The 26,948-nt window shown below is 49.9% G+C and overlaps 1 long non-coding RNA gene across 1 annotated transcript; it reads right to left on the reverse strand.

Annotated features, from left to right (window-relative positions):
- Positions 1-1,535: 1,535 nt before the first annotated feature.
- LOC144577967 (uncharacterized) lies at positions 1,536-26,183 on the reverse strand. Its single transcript, XR_013522820.1, has 2 exons — positions 26,035-26,183; positions 1,536-1,781 (listed from the first exon to the last, which is right to left on the reverse strand). It is a non-coding gene; the product is annotated as an uncharacterized LOC144577967 (long non-coding RNA).
- Positions 26,184-26,948: the final 765 nt, after the last annotated feature.

Here is a 26,948-nt window from a genome sequence, read left to right on the forward strand (position 1 = left end):
TACAAAAAAATATGTATAAATACCCTCTAAAAGCAGAGAGTAGAATAGACTAGTAGCTTTTGAATAGGCTCCAAGGTGCATTGGTGGTTCCTTAGATGCCAGCACAGGGTAGTGGGAGGGAAGAGGGTGGCAGGTAGCAGGAAGAAAGCTCACAGCAGGCAGGATTATCATCACCATGTCCAGGCCCCATTTCAACTAGAACAGCTCAACTTTATCTGTAGTATATGTGTATACATTGTGTAAGATTTCTTTGAAAGGAAAGCTTACCATTGTAAGCCTGTAAAAGAATAGTTTGAAAGCCACTAAGGTATAATTTGGAATTCCCCACTAGCTTAAAGAGTGGTCATTCCCAAAAGAAAGCAGCAGTGAGCACACACACAACTTTTGGGCACAGTTCCCAAATTGAAATCTCCTGGTCTGTTGTCAAATCATTTGTTCTCATTCTTTTGTTCAAAGGAAAAATTATGATCAGCATAAGGAACTGGAACTCTCCCCTCTTTTCATTTGGTCCAGGAATGGGAGACACACACAGCACAGGTTCTGCCATGTCTCCAGCGTGTGTGCCCACGACAGGCACCATGAGCCAGTTATTACACTCTCTCAACAATTACAACAACACAGTCTTGGGCTACCCCCAATCCGGACAAATTGATACATGAGTTGAAACCTCTCTGCTAGACCAGATTTGGTTGGCTGACTCTAAGAATGTCAGCTAAAAGGTCCCTAGCCATCCCAACATCCTTCCTGGCTCCTGGATCTGTGGGACAAGGGGCTGGCCATATTCTTTTTATTTATTTATTTAAATTTTACATTAAGTTCTGGGGTACATATGCTGAACATGCAGGTTTGTTACATAGGTATAGATGCGAGATGGTGGCTTGTTGCACCTATCAACCGTCTAGGTTTTAAGCCCTGCAAGAATTAGATATTTGTCCTAATGCTCTCCTTCCCCTTGTCCCCCACCCTCACCCCAATAGGCCCCAGTGTGTGACATTCCCTTCCCTGCGTCCCTGTGTTCTTATTGTTCAACTCCCACTTATGAGTGAGAACATGCGGTGTTTGGTTTTCTGTTCCTGTGTTAGTTTGCTGAGAATGATGGCTTCCAGCTTCATCCATGTCCTTGCAAAGGACATAAACTCATTCTTTTTTATGGCTGCATAGTATTCCATGGTGTCTATGTGCCACATTTGCCTTATCCAGTCTATCACTGTTGGGCATTTGGGTTGGTTCCAAGTCTTTGCTATGGTGAATAGTGCTACAATAAACATACGTGTGCATGTGCCTTTAGAGTAGAATAATTTATAATCCTTTGGGTATATACAAAGTAACAGGATTGCTGGGTCAAGGATCTAGGACTAGCCATATTTTTAACAGGCCAAGTAGGCCGGGCCTTAACTTGGGGGTTAAGGCCTTCACACTTCTTGTTAGCTGCCTTGGCCCTAGAGAAAGATGCTTACAACCTAGGAAGAATAGGGCCATTCCCTACACCTTGCCATACATGCAGGGTTCAGGGACTGCTACCATACGTGACTCACTTTGTATCTTCAGACTCTTCCCATCTGTTTATTCTCTAAAAATATATATGCATGAGAAAAAGAAGCTCAGGAAAAACTGTAAAGGACTTTGAACTTGTTGAAAGAAAAGTTTAAAAAGGGGTCGAGACAGAACTGGATTCCAAATGCAAAGCTGGAATGGGAAAGAAGAACTCTCCGGAGGCATCCAGTGGGAATGCAGGCAGAGGGAGGCACGTCGGAGCCCAGGGATGGTCCGAAAGGTGGCCACTGTAAACGAAACAAGACAGAAAGATGAAATGCTTATGCGAACGCTGGGGAGGTGGGAGGGGCATGAATTTGGCTGATGGTCTTCCATTATTTATTTATTTATTTTTAGAGACAGAGTTTGACTCTGTCGCCTAGGCTGGAGTGCAGTGGTGCAATCATATCTCACTGCAGCCTCTGTCTCTGGGGCTCAAGCAATCCTCCTGCCTCAGCTGCCTAAGTAGCGGGGACTCAGGTGCACACCACCACCATCATACATATATATTTTTTGTAGAGATAGAATTATTGTTTTTTTGTTTTTTTGGTTTTTTTTGAGATATTGCTCTGTCACCCAGGCTCGAGTGCAGTGGAGTGCAGTGGTGCGATCTTGGCTCACTGCAACCTCTGCTTCCTGGGTTCAAGTGATTCTCCTCCCTCAGCCTCCTAAGTAGCTGGGATTATAGGCACCGGCTACCACGCCTAGCTAATTTTTGTATTTTTAGTAGATACGGGGTTTCACTGTATTGGCCAGGCTGGTCTCGAACTCCTGAGCTCAACTGATCCACCCGCCTCGGCCTCCCAAACTGCTGGGATTACACGTGTGAACCACCATGCCTGAAGGGACAGAATCTTACTATGTTACCCAGGCTGGTCTCAAACTCCTGGCCTCGAGGGATCCTCTCACTTTAGCCTCCCAAATCACTGGGATTACAGGTGTGCCGGCCTCAACTTTTTAAACAAGCAGTTACCTTTTCAGAAGACATCTCCCTCAGATTCCCCAGGATGTCAACTGGTAAAGGAGCTACTGTAGTTTGATGTGCAGAAGAGGCCTCCCTACACCAGCTCTGCATCCTCCTTCGGGACTGGGACTCAGGGAAGCACAGTTACTGTCTGAGGTCACCCAGCTAGGAAGTGGCTCAGCGGGGCTTAGAACTCACCCGTGTTGATGACCGAGGGTCCCACACCCTCTCAGGAACAAGACACACCCACCGCTTTGCTTTCCTCACCCTGTGTGCCCAGTGTCTGGGGTGGGTCTGGCACCCAGAAGGCCTTCACGTGAGTGTTGGTGGAAGGCTGCTTCCGCTGTAGCCGTCCCTGGCATTGACGGCCTCGCAGGTCATCAGGCCCTCTTGAGGAAGTTTTCTGTGCCCGAGTCTACTTCAGCCCGCCGCTCTGGGTGCCCTCTCAAAGGCCAGTCCCTCTGGGATGTGTGTTGCAATGGGGGTTGGGCGGGCACCCTGGACATCGCCAGGGGAGGTCTTTCACCTCTCCTTTTCTGAGGGACTTCTGGAAATGAGGCATCGTCTGCACAGCATCGTTCCTGCCCTTACTTGGTCAGGGAGCTGTGATGCAGCCCAGAGACCCCATAGTCTTTTCCTCCCCCCACTCGCCTCTCTGTGTACCTTGAGCACAAACACTCAGGAGAGCTCGCGGAGACACGAGTTCCAGCAGGAAGGAGGGGGTGTCCTGGGGGCCCAGGGAGAGAAGGCCCTGTCATCTCTGGGGGTGGCAGGTCTCCCCTTTGCTCAGCCCCCTCCCTCACATCCTCCTATCTTCTTCAGGATCCCACTCTCCCACCCCATCATCCCTCTGCACAGACCTGCCAAGTTTGGGACATGAGAACACGCCAGGTCCCCTCTGGGGAGCCCGGGGTGGGCGTAGCCCGGCCTGGCTGGGCCTCCAGGTTGGCCTGCCCTGGCCCCTGGGTTTAATAAACTCCGAGAGAGGTTTTCAAAGGCCACTTGATCTTCCCCATCAGGCAGCCCCTGTCTCCCTTTCAGAGCCGGGGGACTGGAAAGAAAAAACGCTCAATGAACAAGGCGGCCAGAGAAAGCCGAGCGGCAGGGCACCTTCTATGAATTTCTGATGAGCGCACGGCCCTGACTCCCGGGTCCGGCCCAGTGCAGTCAGGGATGTTAGTTTAAGTCATTTCGCACGGTTCACTGGCTCTCTGAGAGCAGCTTGTCTCCAGCCTGGGCCTCTCTAACAAGCTCTTTTTACTCGGGGCTTCTCCGAGCACAGACCTCAAACAATAGCAGCTTTCAAGGGGCTGGGCCCTCCTCTGGCAGCTTCCTTGTCCCAACCCCAGCCAAGCCCAGCCTCTATCCTGGCTGCCCACCTGAGCACCCCCACCTGCAGCCTGACCCACAGCACATTCAGGGAAGACTCGCCCGCTCCCTCCTTCCTTCTCCCTTCCTTCCTTTCCTGTCTTCCTTCCTGCTCCCCTTGCCTCCCTCCCTCCCTCCTTTTCTTCCTTCCTGCCTGCCTTCCTTCCTGCCTCCCTCCCTCCCTCCTGTCCCTGCCCTTTCTTACTGTAAACAGGGCAGGAGTGCGCAGTGGTGCTCTCAGGAGCAGGCCAGGCTGCCACACAACTCTAGAACACTGCGTGGATGGCATCCCCTGGGGCTGTGCAGAGAAGAGGCTCCATTTCCTCCTCCCTTTAGTCCAAGGAGGAAGCTGGCTTCCTCCACACTGAAGGCTGTCACCTCCCCCACAGGGCTCAGACCTGGTGGGGTTGATGCAGGGGCCTCCAAGAAGCGTGAAGCTGGCACGGAGGGGCACTGGCCGCATCGTCCCCCTGCAGAGGGGGCTCCCCAGAAATGGGAGGGACCGCGGCTCTCACCATTCCAGACCTCTCCATCTTCCCCATTCCCGATTTTCTCCATTGTCCTCCCTGTTCCTCAGGGCAATGATGAGACAACTTCAGTCCTCCCTACCTGCCTCTGGCCTTCTTGCTAGCTAAGGGGTTTTAGGAAGAGACTCCTGGGAAGAAGAGGTTAATTAATCAGCGGATGAGTCATTTGCATGTTTAGACTAGACCTCCGGCCAAAGCAAACAAACAAACAGAGTTTATACTGAGACAAGTCAGTATTTGACTTCTTCATGAGAGTGCCTTGCCAGTTGAATGCTTTGATGGTGACCTTTGACCTGGGAGCTTTGGAAGGCATTTGAACTGCCATCCCATGGACATTGCACTTTGGGAGGGGCTCCAACCCCACTACTAAAGCACCTGCCAGCAATTAAGTTTCCCTCCCCTGGGATCTAGGCCCCGCCTCTGGGGCCATGGGGTCTGTCACCTTTCAGGAGACCCAGGTAGCCCAGGACATCTTTCTTTCTGGAAGCCGCTAGAGAAAGCCCAGTTTCATGTCCCCTTTGCAAACTCCCCACACTAATAACCCACCTTCTTCAGGAAGTGAAGTCTGATCAGTGATAGGCTGGTGAGAGGAGAGAACAAGAAACTGGGGACAGGACCCCAATCCCAGCTATACCTTCAACCCCTGTTTGCTGTATGACTTTGGTGAGCATTCCTGTTCTCCAGCCTGACTTCCTCATGACAGTGTGGGACTGGATTTCTTTCTTTTCTGTTCTTTCTTTCTTTCTCTCTTTCCCTCTCTTTCTCTCTTTCTTTCTTCTTTCCTTCTTTCTTTCTTTCTTTCTCTCTCCCTCTCTCTCTTTCTTTCTTTCTTTCTTGACAGAGTCTCAAAGTTCAGAGTCTAAAGTGCAGTGACTTGATCTCAGATCACTGCAGTCTTGGCCTCCTAGGCTCAGGCAATGCTCCCTTCTCAGTCTCCCGAGTAGCTAGGACAACAGGCACACACCACCACACCCCGCTAATTTTGAAATTTTTGTAGAGACAGGATTTCGCCATGTTGGCCAGGCTGGTCTCAAACTCCTGTTCTCAGGTGATCCATCTGCCTAAGCCTTCCAAATGCTGGGATTATAGGTGTGAGCCACCACTCCTGGCCCCGTGTTTCTTAAGAGTTTAGTTCTCACTTGTCCAGTTTCAGAATCCCCTGGAGGACTCAACAAAAATACAGATTTCAAGTCCCCTCCCCAGACCCACCAAGGCAGAAATTCTAGGGGTAACGCACGGTCTGCATTTGAACACATGCCTGAGGTGAGTTTTAGGCCCACCAACCACTGTCCTAGTTGGTCCCAAACTACAGCTTTAGCTGAAAATCTGTCACTTTAGCCCTATTCAGGGTAGATTTTCCAGTAAGCTAATGGCCTTTGCACAGGCTCTTTGCAAGTTCCTGAGAGGAATCCTGGTACATTTGTGTTCATACTTGTGAATTCTTCTACTTAAAAAGAGTTCCCACTACCACCACCACATTGTAAAAGCTCAGGCCCCGCCAAGCCTGGCCTTGCTCCCGGCTGAACAGTTAATTGGTGATTTTGTATTGGGCCTGAAGTTTTGCCACAACTCACCCCTCTGATAAGTTCATCTTCAGTTTCTCTTGCATTCCGTATCCTTAGAGAGTCCAGTGTTCTTTGCACAGTGACAGCCATCATATCATCTCTGTCACTTCTACTGAAATCCCAAAGGTCGAATTTCAGTGACCCATTATGGCCAGAGGTAGAAATAATTCCAGAAACAGAAGTGTCTCAGGATGGCTGCTGACCCCAAACCCAGACTCTATTCATCAAAAAAGGTTCATTCCCAGGTGTTGAGACTGGTCAGACCAGGCCAGGTCAAGAAAGTCAGGACCCGTTTTTAAACCAATTGGCCATTCTTCACATCAAACCAGATTTAGATTCAAATCTTGACTTGGCCTCTTATCAGCTGAGTGATGCTGAAGCCTCAGATTCCTCCGTGATGAGGAGGTGAGGATCCTGTATCCAGGGCTGTGGTGAAGGTGTGGGGACAGTGGATGTAAAAGTGCAATTATAAAATATTGCTCATTGGGCAATATGGAAGCAGAGGGGCCTTGACACCACCAGTGCTCTTGAGTTTGCATGGACGATGCGAAATCCTTCCAACGCAGCTCTGTTGCAGAGACGGGACCAAGGCCCCCTACAGACCATGCTCTTAGGGGTAGAGTGCTGCTTAGCCCTGTCCACCACCCCTCATCACAGGGACTAAACAGTACCCTGGTGTGCACTGTGCTCCCTTCCTTCCTTAGTGTGGGCCACAGAGCTGGGCAGGGAAGCAGAAGGGGGAGAACAGGATGTGGGTGGAGAGCCTCTCTGCTCCCCGACCCCCTGCAGCCCTGGGCAATTCAGGAGGAGGAGGAGAGGGAGGAGGGGGAGGAGGGGGAGGAGGGAGGAGGGAAGAGGAGGAAACCACATCTGGTTTGAGTGAGGCTCCCAGCCAGGCGCACAGGGCCCTTAGCTGGTAGGAGAGGAAGCAGGGAGGGCTGGCATGGGCCTTGGCCAATCCAGGAGAGCAGAGGGAAAGTGGTTGGTGTTTGGGGAAAGCAAATAAACAGAGGGGTTGAGATGATAATCATAAAGAGAAGAGCCATTAAAGTGAAGAATAGAGATTGTGTCACACCCAAGACAAACAGAAAATAAACAGCCAGTAGATCCCCTCTGCAGATGTTTGGCACTGAGTGAAGACAGATTAAAGATGCATGGAAGATGCCTAAGTCAACCAAGCCTCCAGCAGCAGCAGCTGGAGAGCAGGTGGACAGAAGCCCCAGCCAGAGAGGTCTTCAAGGCTGAAGGAGAGCCAGCCCCAGAGACCACAGCATCCTCCAGAAGCCAGCACCTGCAAGTGGGGGGTGGGAGTAGAGGAAGATGCCATCCCTCCCTGGACAGGGCTGGGTGCCTCTGTCGGTGCAGTCCCCTCCGCCTCCTGCAGCACCAAGTCCCCCAGCACCCAGACGGAGTAGGTTCTTCAAGTGGCTTCATAGAAATCCTGCCCCTTTGCTGCTTTGCCACAGGCCCATTTCAATGACTCTTCAAGGACCTGGTCGTTTTTCTTCTTGGCATCTGGCTTCTGAGCTGACCTTTGTCCTGTCCCAGTGGGAGGGTGAGGGAGCTTAGCATGGGGAGGCACTGCACCCCCATTGACTAAATCTTCTACTCTGGGTGTCTGGCACCGCGACAGGCACCTTGGGGGTTACAAAGATGCATAAGACACATTCCTTCTCCAAAGATATTTACGATCTGGGATAAAGGAAACTCAAAGTTTTTGAGTGTCCATTTCGTAATCGTGCTGTTCTCTGCCTTCGAATGGTCTGCCTTATTTATTCTTCAAAGTAATCCTGTTTGGTAAAAATTATTCCTCCATTATTCCTAACCAGGAGGAAGCTGAGGATTAGAGAGATTTGGTGCTGTTTCTACGGTTACAAAGCTAGGAATGGTTGATCTGGTACTCAACCCAAAGTCCAGTGCTCTTTCTCCGACGCCATAAACAACCGTAAGATGAAGCAGAATTTGACAACAACCGAAGAAAAACACGTGCTCTTAAAAGATACAAGAAAGAGTTCTCCTGTCTCACGTCCACCCCTGCCCCCTTAATGAGAACCAAACTTCATCTTTCTGTTCTATGAGCCAGCAGGGAGGAGCCAGCACATCCCATGCCCAGCCAGGGCCAAGTGCCTGCAGGTGTCTGAGGAATGCTAATGGCCGTGAATGGGGGGAGGATGTGCACAGGCTCTTCTGCAGCATTTGCTTCCCATTAAGCCTGCTCCCCTTCCTCTCCAGACCCTCCTACCCCCTCCAGCAACATGCAGCTTTCATGAGCCAATTATCATGCCCAGATTTTTCTGTTCCTCTGAAGCCACTGACACTGCTAACCAGGCACAGATGCAGTAGGGCATGCCCCTGCTGTCCACTTCAAGGACCACAGGTAGAGACAGGAAGGTTGGATAGTCCAATTTCAACTCAGCCCCCAACAGGAAGGAGAGGCCTCAAAGGGCAATATAGTGATTATGAGTGGATTTCTGAGTGGAATAGGATCAGCTGGGTAACTTTTGCCTGGCCAGGACTAAAGAGTCATGGACAGGGCAGGGGATCCAACTGGGAAGAACAGAAACTAGAAATAAATGTGCAGGCAAGGAGAGCTTCCCCTGAAATCTTTGGTTTACAGACAAGTATCTAGAGTCTTAAGAGTAACTTAATTTGGCCGGGTGCAGTGGCTCACGCCTGTAGACCCAGCACTTTGGGAGGCCAAGGTGGGTGGATAGTCAGGAGATCAAGACTATCCTGACCAACATGGTGAAACCCCACCTCTACTAAAAATACAAAAAAAAAAAAAAAATAGCTGGGTGTGGTGGCACATGCCTGTACTCCCAGCTACTCAGGAGGCTGAGACTGGAGAATTGCTTGAACCAGGGAGTCAGAGCTTGCAGTGAGCCAAGATCATGCCACTGCACCACAGCCTGTGCGAGACTCTGTCTAATAAAAAAAAAGGGGGGTAACTTAATTCAAAACAAATTGCATTAAAACCCACTTAGAAACTAATCAGAGAGCCTGAAACCTCATATTTTCTTCCTATTTCTTAAATCTCATCAGCCTTACCATATTTTCAACCTCTTAAAATTTTCTTTCCCTCCACACACTGGCTGTATTTCCTCAAATCCAGTTTCACTCTCACATATCTCTGTGGATTTATTCTTATGTATTTTCCCCAGAAATCCCAATGTTTCTTTAATCTGAGGACAGTGTCCTTTAATCTATTCTGGAAAATTGAATGTTGCCATGTCCTATTCTCTATATTCTTCTCCTCTCCAACTCCCTGTAAAGGTAATTTGGATTCTCTCATTTTATCCTCTATGGCTTTGGCTTCTTCTTCACATTTTTTTCTCTCTCCTCTTTCCATGCCACATTTGGTGTAATTTCCTCTGATCTATCTTTCAGTTCACTAATTCTCTGCTTAGTTTCATCTAATCTGTTGTCTGACACATCTTGAGCCTTTATTTTAATAAGTATATTTTTTATTTCTAGAAAGTTCTTGTTTTTTTTAACAAATTTACCTGTTTCTTCCACAATATCCTACATTTTCTTTACGTTTCTATTTTTTCATCTTTATAATTATTTTAAATGTAGTTATTTTAAGGTCTCTTTCAGATTGTCACATTGTTTTATGCTATTGGAATGCTAAACTAGTTTGATATGTTTGCTGACTTTCTCTAATAGTATATCATTTCCCGATGTGGTTTGTAACGTTTTTATTGTTTGGGCAACTTCAAAGGGGATTAGATTTTGCTGTGAGATGCTGTTGCTCTGGGGCACATTCCTCCCAAATAGTTTTGTATTTCCTTCTCTTGATATCCCATGAGTTTTATTGGTCTGAGACCTATTTTTATATTAATTTTACAGCTTGGGAATTCCAGCAGTGGAAATTCAGACAGTGTAGTCACATATGGTTCAGGCCTGGAGCTTCTATTTCTCACAGAAGACTTTTTTCTATTCAGAGCCCCAGTCGGGATAGGATTAACTGTCCCTACCCTAAGCCTGTGATTGGTATTATTTTAGTCCTGGTTTCTCTGAGGGTTTATCTCTTACAGGAGCCCAGTTTTTGCATAGATCTCGATTTTAGCTATCTTCCTCTTATAGACTAGAGATCACAGCCCCAGGGCAGCATCAAAACCATAGTGCCTAGCACCTAGAGCTATATTCCAACCTGATGTCCCCCGTGGAATAGCACCGTGGCTTCAGCTGGTGGAGCTCACCACTCAGACTTTACACTCTGTGTTTACTTGCTGGTAATTTTTTCACTGGGCTTTCCATTCCAGGTCATGAATGCCAAGCACTTTTTTTCTCCTATAGTGCCTAGCATGGTGCTCCATGATGAGCCTCCTCATTTAGCCATTCACACACTCAACATCCTTAGACACCCATACAGGACTCCTTTAGACAAGCAGAATCTCAGAAGTCAGCAGGGCATGAGATGTGATGGAAGGAGGGAGTGTAAGGACAGAGATGAGGAGGAACAGCAGCAGTGAGCACGTGCCCAGGGCAGGATGCTTCCCTGCCCTCCCTGGAGTTTGTTTCTTTCCTAGGAGCTAGTGTAGGTCATAAGGAGAGATCTGGCCCAAGAGCTGGACCTCCTTTAATCTGATCTCAGGCGTGTATGAGCTGGGCGAACTGGGAAGTCACTTCACCTTTCTTGAGCATCTGTAAAATGGAGATGAGGGTTTGGCCTGGGTGATGTCCAAGATCCCTTCCAGATCTCACAGCCTTTGGAGCTGCAAGTGAAGAACACAAACTGGACATAATGTGCTGGGCTCTTGCTCAGGTGTCCACTACCTTTTCTCCACCCCAAATCACCCACTGGAGTTTCTAGCTCTCCCATGCCCACCCCTCCTTCCTCTAGCACCCAAGCCTCTCCACCCGGCCTCCTTTCATCATTCCCTGCTGTCCTTTCACATCTACTCACTGCTGAGGCCTTTGTCCTGTGTCAGTGTCTTATGAAAGGAGGGTGACACTGCGGTGGCGATTAGTATCCCCTCCAGTGGTGGGGGGATGAGTCTCACAGAGCATCAGAAGGGAAAGGCAGGTCAACGGCGACTCACCACCTAGGTGCGCAGAAGCCCCATCTGCTTCCAGCTTCAGGGGTTTCCCGAGCCTTGGGCTGGAGACCCTGAATCTTAATGAGCCTCTTGAGCCGGTTCAGAAACAATGAATCAAACCCAGCTGGAAGCTGCCCTCCGACCCAGCTAATGACTTGTTTATTGTCAGAGCAGCAGTGCGTCATATAAGGGAATTTCAAAGTGTCACTAATTGGCAGAGCGCCAGTAAATAGCACCATATAAATCTGAAGGCACTTACACCAGGGCCGAGGACTGTGGAAGACACAGTTGAGGCAGGGGAAGAGGAGATTGCCAGGGTGTGGCAGTGGGTGCAAAGCACACCTGCTTGCCAACGGCTGTGGCCTCTTCCCTGTATCTCTACCATCCCACAGGGATGGTGTTTGCTCCGTGACTGGGGAACAAAGCCTGTGATGGGCCCTGTCCCACCTTTGGTGACATTGTACTGCACTCCTCCAGCCCCTAGATGCCTCGCTCCCTGCCGTACTATGGGGGACGCAGCCTGTGGTACTGTATTATGGGAGAAGGTGTCCTCCTGCGGAGGAAAGGACACATGATCTCATCCGAGTCAGGTGAGGGGACCTGAATGCATAAAGTCCCTTCTATGCATTACACAGAAATGTTCTGCTAACAGAAAAACTGCAGCGAGACCCTTACTCCAGTGGGCCCTTCCCTGCTCTCCCCCGAGTTTGTTTCTTTCCTAGGAGGTAGTGCAGGTCATAAGGAAAGACCTGGACAGAGAGCTGGACCTCCTTTGGTCTGATCGCAGGCACATATGAGCTAGAAGGACCAGGAAGCAATGACTGATGGGTAAAAAGAAGCCCCTTCTCACTCAACAGGACCCATGAGCTCCTCCTGGAAGCAGAACGAGAAGGTGGGCCAGCAACGGGTGATCAGCGAAAGCAATAGCTGTTCCTGCCTTGCTCCCCGGCGCCTCTCATTCATTGCAGCCTCACTGGCGGCCTGCACCTATCTATTGTTTTGAACTAACAATCTGGAGAAGAGGAAGCAAGATAAAGTGAGAAAGGAGGAAAAGCATAAAGTAGAAAATAAAAGCGGGTAGAAGGGAAGACAGGAGGTCAGCATTTCAGCGGCATAACCTCTGTGAGGTCTGGCAGGGAGGGGCAGGCACAGAAAGCCTTTTCCTTCTGCCCTGGCTGGCAAGGCGAGTTTGGGCTCTGCAGCTCTACGGGGAGGGCAGTGATCAGGTAAAGGCACTGAGGGGCTGATTCCTTAGAGTTGACCATTCTGTGTATGGGGGTGAGGGCCCTAGGGTTAGGCCCAGCCTACTGCTGGCTAAGCTTCCGGCATGTGGCATGGAGAAGCCAGGTGGAGAATGGGAGGAAGGCAAGCTCTGTATGCAGCAGAGCTGACAAGAAGTCCAAGGACACTTGGCAGAGTGGTGGCTCATACCTGTAATCCCAGCACTTTGAAAGGCTGAGGCGGGCGGATCACCTGAAGTCAGGAGTTCGAGACCAGCCTGACCAACATGGAGAAACCCCATTTCTACTAAAAATACAAAATTAGCCAGGCATGGTGGCACATGCCTATAATCCCATCTACTCGGGAGGCTGAGGCAGGAGAATCGCTTGAACCCGGGAGACGGAGGTTGCAGTGAGCCAAGATCATGCCATTGTACTCCAGCCTGGACAACAAGAGCGAAATTCTGTCTCAAAAAAAAAAAAAAAGAGAGCAAGCGCTGCCTAAATTTAGAGACATCCATCAGGGCCAACGGTGCAGCAGAGAACTCCCTAGCACAGCACAGCCGATCTCTCACAGGTGGGTTCCATGACTGCCATCCCCGTTTTACAGATGGAAAACTGAGGTTCAAAGACTCAGGACATTTCAGGGCCTGTCTAGGAGGTTCTGAGGCCTCCAGGCTGCTGACTCACCCACTCACGCACTCCCAAATGTGGATAGAGACTTATGTCCTGGGCCCTGGGTTGGGAACGGTGAAACTTCTAAGATATGAGTGAGCAGCAGCTGTGTCCTCCACGGGCTTCAGAGCTAACAGGGGAAACGGCATCCAAACACAGAGAATGTAAAATGCCACGGGAAGAATTGGAAAAGAGGAATGAACAGAACACATGGGAGAGGATGGGGGGTAAAGTCTGTCTTATCTGGTAGGAACAGGAGGCACTTCATGGAGGGGTGAGATGTAAGGTGAGCCTTGAAGAAAAGACAGATTTCTAACAAGGGAGCGAGGCATGCAGGGGAAAGGCAGGCCCCACCAAGAGGGCCCAGGCGCTGCAGCGGCATCTTCCCACCTCCCGCCCACAGCCACACTCACAGCACATGAAGGCTGCGGGCTCGTGTTCAGCTCACAGAAGAGTCGCTGAGACAAAGCACTTGGGCAAAAAGTAGCCGGCCGAGGAAATTCCCCCAAACAGAGACACAGGATGTCCTGGTGGCCTTGGGCCCTATGCCCCACAATCTCCATGCCTTTCTCCTCCGAGGAATCCCTCACGATTAGCCTTTGCCTAACTCTGCTAGCCGAATACTGGTTTCACGTAGCAAGAAAGCCCGAAAAACTTTATCCCCCAGTACATCTACTTTGTTATGTCTGCAACACTAAATTTTTAATTTTATTAATTTTTCTAGTGGTTTTCATATGATGCAGACATAAAACAAGAGACAAAAGGTCATATAAGGAGGCTGGGCACAGTGGCTCATGCCTGTTATCCCAGCACTTTGGGAGGCTGAGGCAGGTGGGCCACCTAAGCTCAGGAGTTCAAGACCAGCCTGGCCAACAGGGTGAAATCCCATCTCTACTAAAAATACAAAAATCAGCTGGGCATGGTGGTAGGTGCCTGTAATCCCAGCTACTCAGGAGGCTGACGTCGGGGGATCACTTGAAGCCAGGAAAAGGAGGTTGCAGTGAGCCGAGATCACAACACTGCACTCCAGCCTAGCAGAGGGAGACTCAGTCTCAAAAAAAAAAAAAAAAAGGACATAGAAGGAAAAGTATTCCTGCCGCCTCTGCAACTGGCCACTTAGTCCCTCTTCCTGTTCTCAAATGTTCTCAGTATTACCAGGGCCTTCAGTATTTTTTCTGAGACTTTCTACTTGGATGTCGTTTTTAAAAATAGAAATACCTTCGTCCACTGAAATACTCTTTCTGGGCTGTTTTAGACCTTCCCTGTGGGGAGACAAGAAGGAATAGTACATAATTCCTGGCCCATACAGAAGAGCAAAACCCTCCTTAAGGCTACAAATGCACGATGTTCATCCTCAGGGTAATCTAGTTCATGTGTGAGTTATATGCATCCCCTCTTGTAATACTCTCAGTAACCTATGGTCAGCATTACTGTCAGCATCCCCATTTCCCAGATGCAGAAACTGAGGCTCAGAGAGATTCAGAAACTTTCCCCTCCCACCCAATAGGTGGCAGCATACGAATTTGAATCCAGGCCTGTCACATTGCACATCTTTCATCTTTTTTTTTTTTTTTTTGAGACGGAGTTTCACTCTTGTTACCCAGGCCGGAGTGCAATGGCGCGATCTCGGCTCACTGCAACCTCTGCTTCCTGAGTTCAAGCTATCCTCCCACCTCAGCCTCCCAAGTAGCTAGGACTACAGGTGTACACCACCACACCCAGCTAATTTTTATATTTTTGGTAGACACAGGGTTTCCCCATGTTAGCCAGGCTGATCTTGAACCCCTGGCCTCAAGTGATCTTCCCACCTCACGCTCCCAAAATGCTAAGATTACAGGCATGAGCCACCGCGCCCAGCCCAGACTGCACATCTTTGACTCTTAACCACTATAACTGTTTCTAGAAAAAGGAAGTGGAAAGTACTTTGGATTTGGCAGAGCAAAGTCTACATAGAAGTGAGGGGACCTGCACAGAGCAGAGCCTAAAATCCAGTCTCCCACTCAGATGTCCAGGGAGAAATCCACCTGCAGAGAACATCCCAAGTTTCTGCATCAGATTGTTTGCACCCAGCTCAGGGTTTGCATTGTATTTGGAACAGAAGAGAGAGCTACGCCAGGAAACAGAATTACTGCACACAGAGAAATGTCTTCTGGGCAGCCTGAGTCGACAGGCCTCCCATGGGCAAAAGCCACCAGAAGACCAGAGCTGGCTTTCAGGGAGGATGCACTGAGACCCACCTTTCCTGGACCCGATCCATCAGTAGCTGCCTTCCTATGGGCCCTGAAAAGATCTATGTGAGCCCCCATACCCAGCGCTAATGGCCTCAGGGGAGAAATGCCCTGGTCGCTCTGAGGACCCAGAGCAGTGTTTTCCAGCAGCCTAGGAGGAGCTTCTGAGCAGACAGGGTTCTAGAAGAGCTAGGCCATCACTCCAGACAGAGATGATTGTGCTAATAAGGAGAGAGGTGGCCAGCCAGAGCCCTCCCTTGGCCCCAAGCCTCCGGTTAATGAGACTTCACAGAGAGAAAGCGCCTCTCGGGTGAGGGGGATGGGGCCACAGGGCCACAGAACAGCTGGAGGCCAGCAATCACTGAGGTTGTTTATTAGGAGACAAAGAAAGAACTTTGCTCCCTGCGCTGAGGTCAAACTCAAGGTATCCCGGGGAAATGACAGGGGAATTGATGAAGTGAGGAGGCAGCCAGTTTGACAAGCTCTCGGCTGGCCCCTGCTCCCGCACTGTGGTCTCCATCTGCCCCCCTCCCTCACCAAAGTCTTGGAAAGCACTCACTTTAATGGAGCAAGATTCTCCCCAGCAAGCAGGCCGAGTGCCCAGGCTTCCGGGCCACTGGATGGGCTTCCAACAGATGATGCACACCTGACCACCACGCAGGGAATAGGAAGGGAGAAGACAGTGGCAGCCACTTCCTGGGTCCCACAGAAGTTCCAAACCACCTACCATGCACTTCCCAACTCACCTCCAGTTCAGACACGTGCAGATTTCACCCAGGGCTAGAATGTCCCCGAGGTAAGTAAATAGCCTCTGATGGTGTTTGTGGGGACAGGAAGCTGGGTCCTAGTTTTGAACAAGCAGGACTGCCCCCCACATCACCCCGACATCCTTGGATGTATAAGGAGGGAGGGGTGTGGAGCTTGCATAGGACAGAGTGGACTTTCTGGAAGTCTGAGTGGAAGGAAATTCAGCCACTGCATTGTGGGACGCTGGAGAAACAGATTGGAGAGAGACATTATGTACATTTACATTACTTACAGGATGGAAATTCAGACACTCCAGTCACTTAAGTGGTGGCAGGTTTCCATGAAAATTAGGTTTCTTTTTTTTTTGGAGATGGAGTCTCCCTCTTTCACCAGGCTGGAGTGCAGTGGCGTGATCTCGACTCACTGCAACCTCCGTATCCTGGGTTCAAGTGATTCTCTCCTGCCTCAGCCTCCCAAGTAGCTGGGATTATAGGCGCACACCAACATGCCCAGCTAATTATTTTGTGTTTGTAGTAGAGATGGGGTTTCACCATGTTGGCCAGAATGGTCTCAATCTCTTCACCTTGTGATTCACCCACCTCGGCCTCCCAGAGTGCTGGGATTATAGGTGTGAGCCACTGCGCCTGACTGGTTTCTATCTTTTTAATAAAAGAAAGGGATATGTGTGTGTGAGAGCCTGTGTGTGTATAGTGTCTTGCGCAAGTGAGTGTGTGTGCCTGTGTGTATAGCATCTCGCATGAGTGAGTGTGACACTGTGTGTGTGTGTGAGAGCCTGTGTGTGTATGGTGTCTTTTATGGCTGTGTGCCTTTGTATGGTATCTTGCATGAGTGTGTGTGAGAGACTGTCCGTGTATAGTGTCTTGCATGAGTATGTGTGTGTGTGAGTCTGCATGTGTATGATGTCTTGTGTGACTGTGTGTGTGTATGATGTCTTGTGTGACTGTGTGTGTATGGTGTCTTGTGTGACTGTGTGTGTGTATGATGTCTTGTGTGACTGTGTGTATGGTGTCTTGTGTGACTGTGTGTATGGTGTCTTGTGTGACTGTGTGTGTGTATGATGTCTTGTGTGACTGTGTGTGTATGGTATCTTGTGTGACTGTGTGTGTATGATGTCTTGTGTGACTGTGTGTGTATGGTATCTTGTGTGACTGTGTGTGTATGATGTCTTGTGTGACTGTGTGTGTATGGTATCTTGTGTGACTGTGTATATATGATGTCTTGTGCGACTGTGTGTGTATGGTGTCTTGTGTGACTGTGTGTGTGTATGGTATCTTGTGTGACTGTGTGTATGATGCCTTGTGTGACTGTGTGTGTACGGTATCTTGTGTGACTATGTGTGTATGGTGTCTTGTGTGACTGTGTGTGTACAGTGTCTTGTATGACTGTGTGTATATGGTGTCTCATATGACTGTGTGTGTGTATGATGTCTTGTATGACTGTGTGTGTTTGGTGTCTTGAATGACTGTGTGTGTATGGTGTCTTGTATGACTGTGTATCGTGTCTTGTATGACTGTGTATGGTGTCTTGCTTAGTGGGTGAGTGTGTGTGCGAGTGCAGGGGATGGGGTAGGGCAGAAGATGACGATAAGAAAGTCAGTATCTGCTTGGCCTGCATACTAAATTCAACACATGCACCCACACCCATACAAAACTCAAGAATTTTTACGTTTAGCAAGATAGAAACACTCCGTTTATGGACACTGACCATGTCGCCCATGTGTAACTTCTCTTCCACATGGAATCTGTTCCTCCTCTCTCCCCACAGCTTTTCAGCTGAGAAATTGACACCCACCTCTCATCAGCAGCCCTTCTAAGCCACCAGGCGCTCCCTGCACCCTCAGCCTGACCTCACCATGCTGAGCCTGGGCCCCTAGCCCCAGCGGGGAGGCCAAAGCTGCCGCCAGGGCCCATCCATCAGGCTCAGCACAACCTCCCGCCCTCGCCTGCTCCCACCACACCCAGCCTGTAAAAGTCAGCAGGCTGCCCCAGAGGGACCCCCAGGGCCTATCTGCCTCCACTGCCCCCTTCGTGTGACAGCTACTGGGCAGAGGAAAGTGATGATTCCTCCCCTCCCACCTTCTAAAGCTGACAGCCTCCCCCTCCCACCAGGTGACCTGCTGAGATCTGCTGAGACCAAAGCTGCAGGCCAAAGATAAAAAATGCCTGGCTATTGACTAAGACACTATAAAGGGCCAATTTGCATGCTATTTGCATAACCAGTTAATGTCAAAATGGAATGAGCTTCGTCCCACTGCAGCTTTCCTTAGTTGCCTCAGTCCTCAACCTTTCTCCATAGGCCCTGCATGGGGCAGGCCTATGGATGGATGGCAGGGGTCTGATCCCAGCCCAGCCACAGCACATGGTGAGCAGCCCAGAGGACACCTCCCCACTGTGTCCTGAGCACCCCCCTCAGCACACTTTCTCAGCACCCTGAGAAAGGCCAAATCCCAGGCTGGCCTCTCGACCCTGCCCACGGCGCCCCACACCCCACCTGCTGTGTTTGTGCAGGGGTGGAGGGACGTAATGAGAGGCTGATGTTCCTGCAGCTGGGCTGTGTTTGAGCTCTGTCGGGGTGAGGGGAGGGCAGCAGGGCAGGTCTGGGCAGCGGGATGGAGGGCCAGGCGGGGCCGCAGAGCCTCAGGGCCTAGCAGTAACAGCTCACACATGATTTTTCTCCCCACAATGTTCTCCGCTCCAAGCCTGTGGGCCCCCAAGTCGGAAGCTTCCAGGACTGTAACAAGCTTTAGTTTATATACAAACAGCTGCATTTTCCTACTACTGTTTACGGCAAGGGAGCCAGCCCAGCATCCTCCCAGCTCTGCTTGGCCTCAGCAGTGAGTTGAAGCTTGGCTCAGCCGGCCTGGGAGAACTGGGACGGCAGGGCCTGTGGATGGGACGCATCACAGGCAGATCCTGAGCTCTGGGGTCTGTTACTCAGTTTCTCCTCCTCCAGTTCTCCAGCTTCCCCATCCCCTTAGACTTCAGTGTGTACTTATTCCAGCAGCCCTCATGTCACCCGTGTATAAACACACAGATAGAAGGAAAAGAGAGTGTCAGAGCAGAGACATTCGTTTCAGAATAAGTGGGATCATTTGCCAGGTGAAGGGACCACCTGTGACTTCCTATAGCGCCTCAGTGCACCATTACCCCCAGGCAAGGGTGGCACATGGGAACTGTCCATGTCCCCTCCCCTTCCACACTTCACCACTGCCACTACCAAAGCCCTGCCTCCCGGGAGACTCTCCGAACGTCCAAGGCGGCCAGGCTGACAAAGAACAGATCCCTGCCCCAAGGAAGGAGCATGGAGAACAGTGGCCCACTTGAGGGAGGGGCACGTGGACCGGGGGAGTCTGAAGACAGGAGGCCAGCCCAGTTCTGATGTGCTGAGGGATCTCACAGCCCTGCACCCCCACACCCAGTCACCTTGCAGCTACCAGGCGAGGAAGATGAAGGAGGCCCCGTACAAAGTGGAACTAAGCTTGCCTCTTCTGACCTATAGCACCAGAGAATGGTGACTATCCCGCCCCTCTGAGCACGGTTAGGCCCCTTTGGAGTGGTGTGGGGTGGGTATCCAGCAGGGCTGGCAGCATCCTCCTCGGGCCACATGCTGAGCAGTAAGCAGGGTAACCTGGAAGCAGACACTGACCCCTAACTGAGCAAACCAGTCACTCCACCTCTGTGCTTCGTTTCCCCACTTACAATCAGGATAAAGAACCTCCTTCCTGTGGCTGTATCGAGGCTGAAATGTGTTAACCCATGTGAAGCACTTAGAATGGGCCGAGCACACTGCAGCTACCAGGCAAGGAGAAGAAAGGAGGCCCCGTTCAAAGCAGGTACTCACTAATGGCAGCTGTTAGATCTCAGCAGAGCAGGGCAGGAGCATGAGAGCATGGCTGGGGAGAAGGGAAAGGCAGGCTTGAGGCTGACACTGGCCTCGCTGCCTCCATCTGCACACTGTGAGTGACCAGCCAGGTGCAGGAGCTGTGATCACCTCCAGGCATCTCCTGGCCCTCTTCTCAATCTTCCTCTAGAAAAAAAGCCAGAGGAATGAAATCTCATCTCCACTGGGGTCCTTCCACCCTGGCTGCTTACTCCCTCGATGCTGTTGCCCAGCCCCTAAGGAGAAGGCATGGGTTTTGGAGGCAAACAAACTTGGGTTGAATTCCTTGTTCAGCCTAGAGTGGGGTGTGTGGACTTGAGCAGGTCTTCACACATGGCAAGCATGCGAGTGCCACGTGAGAGTCAGCAGGCTCGTGGGAAGATGGAGATACCCCTCCCCACCAACTCTCAGCTCTGTGTGACCGAGGACAAGTGGCCCAGCCTCACATAGGCAGATTCTGCTCAGATCAAAATCAGTCATGAGCACGGGGCCTCTGAGCTGGACAGGCACGTGGGACCCCAGGATTGCTACAGCTTTCACTTGGGGAAAGCAGGAGCCCAGCTAGTTCCCTGCTCATGGGAAGACTCTTCCAGGGGTGGCCTGGCCAAGAAACTTCAGGTCTCTGCCACAAGAAGCGCAGAGCAGCTCACAGAAATGGCATCTTACGCCTTCCAGAAAGAGCAAGATTAATGGCACATTTCAGGCCTCCCTGAAACACACTCCCATGTGGCTGACTTAGCTTCCTGGCAGCGGAGGTACTCAACTCTCGCTGTCCTCAACAACAGCACATTTCTCACACACCCAGATGCACACGCATTGGCCAAGAGTCTTCCAAGGAGGCACTCATGACCCAGCACCCAAGGCTTGAAGTGCACATATGCAAATCGGCACAGCTCCTGCCTATGCCGGGCATAGCTGCAGTCAGCTCCAGCTCCTGAGACCCTGGCTGGGGCCCAGGGCACAGAATGCCCAGTGGACTGCAGCTCAGACACACCCCAGCCCCTCTGACCTACCCCCTTCCCTGCAGGGAGGGTAGGCAGAGGGAGGGGCAGCCTGAGGGAGAAAACAAACTTCAGACTCATTATCCCCAGCTCCAACTTCTGCTCTCAGCACAATTAAAGGTCTCTAATCTGGAATGAAAAGCAAACACAGCTCTCCTCTTGTCCCCCTGCTTCCTCCCGTCAGGCTGGGGCCCTGGCTCCTGTTTTCAATACAAATATTCAATTACGCTTTTCTAGATGTTCCAGTAATTGGGTCCCAAAGGGGAAGGTTCCCACAGAGAGAGTGAGACCCCGAGACAGTGAGACCCAAGAGGTTCGGACATACCTGGTGACAGAGAGCAACAGGGAGATGAGGTAGAGAATGGGAGGCCCCAGAGGGAGGGGTCTCAGATTTGCCCAGTAATCAGGAAACCCTTTCCTAGAGCTCTGTGCCTTCAAACTCTAGCTCCTCTGAACTGCCCTGAGAGAGGAAATTAATCTTCAAGAACAGACCACGGGGCCAGGCGCGGTGGCTCACGCCTGTAATCCCAACACTTTGGGAGACCGAGGCAGGCGGATCGACTGAGGTCAGGAATTTGAGAGCAGTCTGGGCAACATGGCGAAACTCCATTTCTACAAGAAATTTAAAAATTAGCCGGGTGTGGCTACTCAGGAGGCTGAGGCAGGAGAATCACCTGAACCCAGGGGACAGAAGTTGCAATGAGCCGAGATCGCGCCACTGCACTCCAGTCTGAGTGACGGAGCAGGACTCCATCTCAAAAATAAATAAATAAAATAAATAAACAGACCAAGGGCCTGCAGCAATGTGCTTGTCCCCGTCACAGCCATCTTCTCCATCAGCAGCTCTTGTTCCATCAGCCCTGAGCCCTTCCAAGGCCAACAGCCTCTCTCTCCTAGGATTTGCCACATTTAAATCAAAACACGATAGTCCAGCCCCACCACCAAATTCTTTCAAGACCCTTCCACCTTTGATTCGAATTGCTACTAGTATAATCACTCCTTTTCCTGCAGTTGCTTCAATGGAATGGCTTCAAAAGCAGAAAAATTTTTCCACTCCTGTAAAAAAAACAGACCTGAAGAGGAGGAAAATCTGGCCCAAGGTCACCCTGCAAGGTAGGGCCTGAGCAAGAGCAGACCCCAAGGCTCCTGGTGCCCCCAGGTTATTTTTACCTGGTTACTGTCAGTCAAGGCCAGAGAGGGGATGTCTGGGTTCCAGCCCTAGCCCCGTGACTGACGAGCTATAACACAAGGGAAAGACACTCCATCCTCAACACTTCCAGGGATCCATTTCCTCCATCAAAACTTTGTCCTGCAAACGCTGAGGACACCTAAAGACCTAAGACACCAGAATTCAAGAAATTAAGAAATGGTTGGCCACAGTGGCTCACACCTGTAATCCCAGCACTTTGGGAGGTCAAGGTGGGAGGATTGCTCGAGGGCAGGAGTTTGAGACCAGCCTGGGCAACACAGGGAGACCTGGCCTCACAAACAAACAAGATATCCAGTTATGCCCTGTAGTCCCAGCTACTTGGGAGGATCACTTGAGCCCAGAAGTTTAAGGCTGTAATGAGCTATGATCAGCCCACTGTACTCCAGCCTGGGCAACAGAATGAGACCCCGTCACCCCTCCTCAACACTGCAAAAAAAAAAAAAAAAAAAGGAAGGAGACTGGATACAAGGTAATTTTTAAAACACAGGGAAGAGGTGAGGTTAGTAATTTATGCTCCCTTCTCTTCCTTTCCCTCCTTCCCTTGGTTCCATCTTAAGAAGTCAAGTTATAAGCCAGGCTGGGGGGTGCAGTGGGGGACTAAAGAAGGAGCCCAGCTGGCCCTCCTAATTAAAATCCCTAAAGCTCTCTTGACAGATCTGCCTGATTGTGGGATTGACTCCCTTAGCCCAGCACAGGCTGCACCTGGAGGTCTCTGCTCATGACCTCTAGACGAAGGACAAGGTTGACTGGAAAAGGAAGCGGCGAGAGGAGGGGCTGGGAGCCCCGTCATCACAGCAGGAGACAGACTCCTTGGAAGCTGGCTCAAGCTGGTGTGGGATCAACACCCTGGGATGAGGCCCCAGGGAGAATGATGGGCCTGGGTGTTGGAGCCTCCACTGAAGGGAGGTAACAGATCGATTTCAACTGGACTTTTCCTGGAATACCTCCTCCTGTAACCTCCACTAGTCAGATGGCTGGCTGACTGGGACCTCATCAAAACCTAGTCTATCAGGTCTTCCCCAAAATGTTAGGTCAGCATATCAGGAACCAGTGTCCCCAAATTCCAGAAAACCTTGAGGGTTGCCATTCAGCCCAAATATGCTCATTCATAGTAACCCCAGCAGGCTGGAGGCCTCAGGCCAGGCAGGGCATAGGCTGCCACCAACCAGAGCCAAAAGTCAGTGCGTGAAGTCGGCTGGGAGAGAGGGAGAGCAGTCTGGGAGACGCTCCTCATGGCAGGGAGCCCGGGAGGCGAGAGCTGAGCCAGGAGCTTCCAAGGGAGTCTGGCTTTGGGATTTACAAGTCTCTTGTTCCCATTAAAAAGGACTCTAGACCTCAAGTGCTCTGGAGAGGGTCCTTCCATGGAGCCAAGACACCAGGTGGGAGGGAATCTGGCTTCCTCACCAGGCATCATCCTGTCCTCTCTGAGGCCAGATTCCAGGCTCCCTGCCTCCCTTGTTGCAGGCCAGGTTTTGTACTTCTCTTTGTTATGATTTAGGACAAAGGATGTGGAAAGAGAGGGGAAAGGCTATGGTTCCTTGGTCTTGAACTCAAGGAGAGTGTCAAGTCCTTGAAAAGTGTCAGTGAAGGCCGGAAGTACCATGATTCTCATGCCGTCTGACTGGGGATTGGAAGTCACTATGTGTAACCATAATGTCATTTCAGGATCACTTTTCTCAGTTGTCCAGAAATCTCCAATGTCACCTAGATTGCACTCGCAACTCCCCACCTCCTGCAAGTCCCATGCTAGAATTTGGGTACCATGTAAGTCTTTGGTTTAGATCCCATATGAATCCTGAGTCTGGCATCAGATTGTCAGAAGGGGACAGATTGTCAGAAGGCTGTGTGGTGTCCAGCACAGGCCGTGTGCAGACGCTGATGACAATGATGATGATGGTGGTTGTGGGGATGATGATAGTCTATCTTGCATGTGTTGGAGACATCTTTTGGTTATGGATCCTGCTTAGGGACAGTCACAGGATGACTGGGATCATAAGAGATGAGATGAGAGAGACCCTAATGATCCATTCCACTGGGAAATGACCTGGGTTAATGGAGAAAAGAACAATCCTAGGAGGCTTGGACTGAAAGTAAGAACACTACTGTGATCATTTATGGGAGCAGAGAAGGGAGCGAGAAAGAGGGACAGGGTGACCGTGAGGGTGGGGGATTCATATGTCCCCCGACATGCCCCTATCAGGGAGAGTGGTGCTTTTGCTGGAGCCTGTCTTCAAAGGAATGAGAATGCCCTGGAGGTGTTTGAAATCCATTTCCTAGTCAACAGGCATTATCAACTGCAAGATATTTACAGAAAGCTTTTCCTCCATGACAGAGAAAAATACTTGCAGGAAGAGGTAGGTAGATCCCCCAGTTCCATTTACACGAGATGCCTCCACACCTTTGTACACACCATTCCATCTGCCTAAATGGCCTCCCATCCTAGATGTACCTGTTTTTTGCTTCCCACTTCCCCACTAAATTAGGTGGTCCTTCTCTATGCTCACAGGGTTATTGTGAGAATTAACACTTGTAAAATCCTTAGACCTGGAACATAAATATTCAATAAAGGTTTTCTGTTGTTAGTGTTGTTCTACCACAGTGCCCTTTGCACACCTGTACATGAATCCCATGGGTTGGCATCATATATGCTTGTCTACCGCACCCTTTCTGTGAGTTCTCGGCCAGCAGGAACCATTCATAAAATGCTTTTGTATTCTTACAACCTGGGTATGGTAAGTGGGATATGAGACAGTTCAGAAGCTGGTATATGCTAAGTGATCCCTAAATGTTGAATAAATGTATAAATGAAAAATGACTGTCTATGCACTTTTGAGGTGTGTTATGAGCAAAACATGTGCCTGCCACCAGAGGTGGTCATATTCCTTTGGACATGTGTTCCCTCACCCCTCACCCACTGATTCAGGCACTCAGCCAACAGCCTGTGGTCCACACTCTTAGGAGGGAGTTCATTTTGCTTTTCTCCAAGGCAGCCAACATCAACAGCAATGTAGAGATGGAAAACAGACCAGGACCAATGAAAGTTGTTCCTTCTCCATCTGAGGTTCCAAACGTTTTAAATCTGCTAATGAGACTCAGCTAGGAGTAATCAGGAAGTGTCTAAAATTAGCTGTTTTAATTTGAGCAAGAGGGAAAGGGACCAACTCAGAAGGGGGCACAGTCTCTAGTGGAGAGAGCAGGATTCTAGGAGCCTCCAGAAAACCAGAGCAACAGCTGGTGCTCCTGCACCCAAGGGAATGCCTAGGATGGACCCCCGGTCCCTATGGCTCAACACCTGGTCACAAATTAGAACAATGCATTGGCCACTTGTCCCAGAATCCATTGTGTGTCAAGTTAGAGAACAGAGGCCATGAGTTACCACCTGGAAAACATTAGCTAGCATTTGGTTGTGAGAGGGCTTTCTCCTACCCAACTTAACCACTTTCTAACTACATTATTGTTACTCATTTCCCACCACTAGAAGTTGGGCATATAGTAGATGCTTCACTGCCTTTGTCAAACATTTTCTGAGCATTCTGGCCCACAGTAGTCCCTGTAGTCTCTGAACATCTATGAGAAAACTATCTTTACCATTCATTTATTAACCCATCAAACATTTATTGAGCATCTATTATGCATTAGTCTGCTTTAGTTCTGCTAATAAAGGCATACCCAAGACTGGGCAATTTACAAAAGAAAGAGGTTTTTTGTTTGGTCATTTAGGTTTTTTGGGTTTGTTTTTGTTTGGTTGGTTTGTTTTCAGATAGAGTCTTGCTCTGTCGCCCAGGCTGGAGTGTAGTGGTGTGATCTTGGCTCCTAATCTCCACCTCCTGGGTTCAAGTGATTCTCCTGCCTCAGCCTCCTGAGTAGTGGGACCATAGCCACCTGCCACCACACCCAGGTAATTTTTTTGTATTTTTAGTACAGATGGGGTTTCACCATGTTGGCCAGGATGGTTCAAACTTCTGACCTCAGATGATCATCAGCCCCTCATAGTGCCGGGACTACAGGTGTGAGCCACCACGCCCGGCCCAAGAAAGAGGTTTAATGGACTTACATTCCACATGGCTGAGGAGGCCTCACAATCATGGCAGAAGGCAAGGAGGAGCAAGTCACATCTTATGTAGATGGTGACAGGTAAAGAGAGAACTTGTGCCGGGAAACTCCTTACAAAATCATCAGATCTTGTGAGACTTATGCACTATCATGAGAACAGCATGGGAAAGACCTTTGATTCAATAACCTCCCACTAGGTCCCTCCCACAACATACAGGAATTCAAGATAAGATATGGATGAGGACACAGCCAAACCATGTCTTATTATAAGCTAGATACTGAGGCAGGGCTCAGGGATTCATGCAAAGAGGAAAAGGACACAGTGCTACCTTAAGGAGCCCAGTCTTCTGGGGAGACAAACACGAAAACAAACCATTGCAATGTCATGTGATACTTGCGGTCTGGGAGGTGATGTATGGACCAGGAACAATGGGAACAGGCAGAGAAAAATCGAGGAAGATTTGACACATAGCACACATTGCCTCTGTTACTGGCTTCCTTTCGTATTTCCTTATACCTATATATGCAGTCAAAGAATGTGCCTTCTAATTCCTTTATTCCAATCTGCAGAGACCCTTTCACATAGTAGGAGTCTAATAATGTTTTTCATTGGCAGCGGGGATCTCTTATTATAGCAAATGGTGACGGTCTCCATTCCTTTGAGCATCTACAAAAATGGGTCAGAACTACAGAAGAAAATAATTAGGGTGAGGGCTCCTGGATCAACCAAGCGTTACACAGCGAGCCTACAGGATCTCCTTCTTCAAAATGTTTCAAACACAGGAAGGTGTCCCACGTGTCCACGACAGATTAGATCTAGTACTCCCAAAGAACAAGAGGATGGATCACATGAACTTCCAAGGGCCTGGTTTGGCTCTTGTGTTCAGACGGCCCCAACAAAAGACAAAAGACCAG

This window comes from Callithrix jacchus, chromosome 10 (assembly GCF_049354715.1).
Source record: "Callithrix jacchus isolate 240 chromosome 10, calJac240_pri, whole genome shotgun sequence".
Classification (NCBI taxonomy): Eukaryota; Metazoa; Chordata; class Mammalia; order Primates; family Cebidae; genus Callithrix; species Callithrix jacchus.